The following is a 6,154-nucleotide window of genomic DNA, read 5'->3' on the forward strand; positions in this document are numbered from 1 at the left end:
ATTAGAAGAGAAAGAGATAGATCAGCTTAAAAAATATCCTAAACCAGTATATTGAACCAATGTAAACAAAAAGCAGGACACGAGACTTGTTTACATGACAAAGAATTGTGAGCTTTGTATCTTGCTCATAATTCTACAGCTGACACTGACATGTTCTGATTATTTAAATTGCATTTCTATTACATTTTACACAATAAGAAATAAGTACATAAATTTTAATCGAAGAAATTAAGACCATGCCCCTTCAACTATTTTAGGCTGTATACTGTACACACAGCAAATCCTTTTTTTCAAAGCTCGGAAGTAACTTTAGTTCTCAATATGATTGGTAAAAAGTCTATGTGGGTTTACAGATTTAATTTTGACACGAAGAATAACTTGGCTTACAATTTTTTGACAAGTACCTTGATAAACGGTATGTTAAAAATATCAAACATTGCAAATGACAGGTTGGACTTGGGTTGTTAAAGCACGGGCTATGAACTGTCATTACCAGGTAAATTATGATAATAAAAGAGAAGAACAAAGAAAACAAAGATTATGATTTACACACGACAAGGAGTTAATGGGATACACTTTTAGAAAAAAATGGAAAAAAAAACCCACAGTACTTCATTCCTTTTTTAATTCTTGAATACTATAAATGTACAACTATAAAAACTGTATTCATAGATCATACAAATTAGAGTTTTGACAAATTCTAATTTTCGAGTTCGACATTCCCATCGAAATAGGTTACAATGAACATGATAGACAATATTTTGATACTTCTTGACAATTTTATTAATAACTGATCAAGAAACTTTGCTTCAGTTTACATACATGATTAAAATACAGAAATATATATTTTAAAAATAGCTATATGTAATTATGCACAATAATTTAATCAGTAATGTTGTTTGAATCTCCTCAGTGATAAAAATACTAGTGCAACCCTTGGTTCTCCATAACTGTACTCGCTTATCTTTTAATGGAGATGCTCACGATTTTGGTCAAATTCCATTGTGCTATTTATATTATTTACAATGCTTCGTGAATGTATTTCTAACGATCAAGTGAAATTTTAAAGTTAGTCATAGAGTTATGAGCAAGGTACAAGTCTCACAACTCTTTGTCATGTAAACAAGGCTCGTGCCCTGTTTTTGTTTACATAGTTTTAATATACCAGGACAAAAAAATTGAAGCTGATATGTCTATCTTCTTATTCATTTTAAGCATAAATAAACAGATTCTAACGTTAAACACATTTCTTTAAGGTTAAAAACTGGAATTTTCACTTCAACATTCAAAATTTAAACAAAACCTTTGTTTACATAGCAAAGAATTGTAAGCTCTGTAACTCGCTTAAAACTCAACAAATGATACTCACAATTTGATTGCCTATTAAAAATGCCTTACCGAAGCATTGTAAATATTAAAATCGGAAAAATAATTTTGTTTTGCCCCTTTAAAATGTTCTTCAGTGGAAGTAAAACATGTTTAGAATATGACAAGCATATGTTTAAATTTTACTATTGCTTTGAAAATTGTCATTGTTGGATTACTTGTACACGTAGATATTAATAAAACAACATATATAATATGTAAAGCCATTTATGCTATGAATTGGTCGTCAAAGTACCTTTATTGATAAAACTTGGAACATTCTTGATTTCTCAATGATTGGTTTCACTTTAGAAAGTAAGCTTTACAATTTCCGTCTCCTCTTGATTTTGCGGGGGGGTTTTTTTGTGAACAAAACATGAGATATTTTACAAAAGTGTACGTTCGTTGATGCGTTTTTGGTACTTGTGGTAAAGTCCCTATATTTTCAATCTACTTTTATCAATCACTGACAGAGAGCCTTTTAAACTAAAGCTTATGGTACCTTTCCACCTAACAATTTTTGTTTAAGCAATTGATTGGGCCAAATTAATCTCATTTCAAGATTCTCAATAATTTATTGTATACCTGCTGCGCCTCCTTCACGTCAAAATTCAATATTCCGTCGTAGTCAAACTGTTAAAGTTTAGTATATATACTTACACTTTTTCCGTATTTTGACTGAAACAAAAGTGAAACTTGCGGCAAGGTTAGTCAAAATTAATGAGAGTATAATTTCTTTTTCGAATTAAGGTCTACAGAAAATTTGTATGTAGACAATTAACGTTTATACTAATCACCAGCCATCGACTTTTTGATGTACTGTCAAACACAAAATCCTAATTATTTTTAAATACTACTTTTTTAATTATATGTTTGGGTTTGCTCAATGTCTATGCCTAAACTCAATAACATCCGTCACGTAGAAAAAAATATATATGGACTGTCTCAATAACATCCGTCACTTAGAAAAAAATATATATGGACTGTCTCAATAATCTCCGAAAACCTACGTACAACCATCTGTTAAGAAAAAGGTCATCCATTTAAGTTCTAGCTTTGTCTCAAAATAGGGTTCCTTATTCTTAAAATGAGTCTCAGAAACCATCAGTTGGCACGAGATATATTTTTGTGTCTATGGAGGTACATTGAAGAAATATTTTAAGTGAAAAATATATGTAATTTTTTTTTTCATATTTACGACAAATATTTTTATACCCTTCCCCCACTTCAAAAAATAATTTTGATTTTTGAACTGAAAAAGAAATTGGAACTAGTAAAAAGAAATGTGTCGTATTCAACACTGACTGTTTTGAATTGACATCAATTTTTCTATGAACATACAACATCAATATACCTCCATGGAATAAAGAGTTCTAAGTATGGACTGAATATTTTCTTGTTCTAAATATAGACCCCATGCTTACTGATAAAAATGGGGTACCATATTTTGAGAGATAGCTACATCATTAACGTGCAAGATTCAACCTTTTTCTCAACAAATGGTTCTACAGTGGACACCAATCAACCCCTTTTATATATTTTACCGATTTTTAAGTCTTTAAGATAAGTCTCAAATTGTGCAGTTCGGAGAATTCAACTCATATGTATCACCTATGCCTGCAAATGGGAATAAGAAAAAAGTAAACCAAACTATTACTCCTTGCAATCAACCTTTTTGTTTTTAGATAGTATTAACAGGTTTAAAAGCTCTATCGGAACATAAAAGCAACTTATTTGGAAGACGAAAACTTCACTTTCATCTCTTCATAAGGGCACATAGAAAATGGCAATCAGGCATCTTACCCGAGGGATCATTTCCCAAATATGCTGAACGGATGTTGATGAAACCTAATTTTTCTGTTTATTCTTTAACCGATAGTAAAAGATCTAGATTTATTTGTTAAAAGATTGAAATACATGTTTCACATACAAAGAAATGCCAAATTTGAACATCATGACCACACCCCCATTATGAGGTGGGACTACATGCAAATGACAAATGGTTAAAAAATGCACACAAATTCAATTTTTCTTGATATATTCTCAATAAAGAAGAAACCAGACATATGTGTTTTGTTTTAAATGGGAGCAATTTTATGTATCTATGAGATTTTATCAGGAGAAATGTGAAATAAAGGCTATTTTTTGGTTTTCGGGGAACAAAATTGAAGGGTGGGGGTGCTTTTTTGACAATCAGACATTTTAAAATTGTTTATAATGACTTAAGATGCAGATATTAACTATTTAGAATTACATGTAATTACATGTAATTCACATATAGCACATGTTAAAAAATATATTTAGCCATAAAATCTATTTTTTGTCTGTTTAAGCTTGAGAAAGAACAAAATTTTAAATTAGCAATTTCTTATCAAAACTAAGGGTTTAAAACTTCATAAAACTGCATGGCTAACAATTGATTTCAAGAAAATTAAAGAAATTGGTACAATATTATTCAGTGAATCCAAATTCAACCCCGCATCTTATATCAATAAGAATAATATGCCTATAAAGGGTTTTAAAATAAGGACAAACCCAAAACGCTAAAATGTTGCACTTTTTCTAAGGACCACCCCCGTTACATTTTGGTCCCTAAATCTCATCACAGAGTTGAGCAATCATAAAAATTCAGCCAGTTTCCCATTTTACACACATTGAACATCTTTTCTGTCCCCATATTGTTCAACTTCAAGCCTAGTAAAAATTTGACATTTTCTTGAAGGTGGCAGGGGATAGTTTTTTTGGTCGAGGAAATGTGAGGCAGATAGTGCTCATATATGAGATTTAATTTTTCAGTGGAATTTTAAATTTGCTAAAATTGGTTTGCATGCAGAGGACACATGGTCCCGACTCTTGGGAATTTTTAAACATTTCAGAATAAAACAAGTACAACTTACATATAGCACTATAAAGAATAGCCAGGGACGGTCTCAAAATTTTCAGAAAAATTGCCCTTTTTCACATTTTCACGGGTCCAGAACCTTCCTCCAGTCCCAAGCAACTGCCATCAACTACCATAGGATGAGTAGCTTCTTTTCGAGTGACATTTCGTGTTCTGAACACACCCTACTTTTCAAGCACAAAACCGAAAATGAAAATTTTGGCCACAGTTTCGCATCTTCATTCCATATCTGATGAAAAGTGCTACCAGTATTAAAGTGTCATATATCAATGAAATTGACATGATTCAAAAAATGAATGCAATAAATATTCTAGCAATTTATACCCCTCAAATAACCAACCAAACCCCAGGTTCTCCCTTTATTTCAAAATTTTGACCGGGTCTTTCCTTCGAAACTATCCCCTGCAACCTCGTTGTCATGGACTTTGAGTTAACTTTTAGTACGGAAAGGGCGAATTTGGACGAAAAACAATTTCATGACAATCCTCTCCGAACCCATCTTCGCCAGCCAAGTGTTTTCCGTCCACTCTGCTCCCTGTGAGGAGGGGTGCAGATCAGAAACCCTTGACTTGGGAAGATGCTCCAAACCTTTTGCATACATATTTGTAATTAATTATTGGGATTTTCAAAAAAGCCGACACATTGCAACTCGGCCTGCAGAATAAATAATGTTATACGTCACATCCGCAAGCACAATTTTGATTGGTCAATGTAAAAAGAGGCCTCACGTGCACTCGTCTCTACACCAAAATGTTACATACATGTACAGGTAAATTGGTATTTCAACGATCAATACGATCGTATATAATTAAATGCAGTAAGGTTCTAACTGACTCGTCTTAGCGGACATAATGCATGATTTTATAAATAATACATACCAATTATATTTTACCCAATGTTTCTGGGGAGGGGCTTAATGACATGTTACCACATCTTTAAGAATTAAAAAAATAATTTCAAATTATTTAAAAAATTACCGAGAGCAGCTTTGATGTTTATGTTGAAAGCTCCAGTAGGTCCCCTCTTCCGTGTTTCGACGGGGCATACGGCGCTGCAGTTGGTGCACTGTACGTGAAGTACGGAGCCTAGGCCATATCTTCTTTCACGCACAGTGTCTATTAAATGAAGGGGGGTTTTGCATAAGTGACAAAACAGTTGTTTTGCAAGATACCCCAGCTCCACAGTGCGCCGTCCTTCTCTCCATTCCGTCTCAGTTTCCACGCAAAATGTTACATCTTCCTCATCAGCAGGTTCAGACGGCAATGTTTGAAAATAATTATGGTCATTAAAAGTTACCGGTATTTGCTTTTCCTTTCAAAAATGTGCGCCTCGATTAGAATTTCTTGACTGCACCCCCTGGAACCTCCCGTGGTAGTCTCGTAGACGCAGCATCTCATTTACATGCATACTTATCGTCTGCACTTGTTTACAAACAGCGTCGTTAAAACGCTTGAAAATTTGCATCTCGTAAACGTTTGACTTACGCGAGGATTTCCGAAGTGATTGTTTTTCGTATACTGTTTTGTACTACCTTAAAGAGGTTCGTTCCTCTGATTTTGGGTAGCCATTTTGGGTTACCTCTAGTCTGGAAATTCTGTGTCATTTAATAATTCTACTTGTAAATTCCTTTCTTACAATGTCAAATAAATTATATTGAATAAAATAGTTAAGGGAAAATAACATATTTACAGAGTTTAGTAAGGGACTATATTTTGTGGCGGAAGGTTTTTAAGAAGAAAATGAACATTTTTTAATAACTCAATTGTTTAAGAGTACTGTAATTTTAGCTTCCTTATTTTCAGTGCAGACCAAATTTCCAGCTAGTTTATGCGTTGTTTTATCTTCGTGTTGTTTCAAAACATATTTTAACAATATCTCATTATTTCT

The sequence above is a fragment of the Crassostrea angulata genome, chromosome 9 (assembly GCF_025612915.1).
Source record: "Crassostrea angulata isolate pt1a10 chromosome 9, ASM2561291v2, whole genome shotgun sequence".
NCBI lineage: Eukaryota > Metazoa > Mollusca > Bivalvia > Ostreida > Ostreidae > Magallana > Magallana angulata.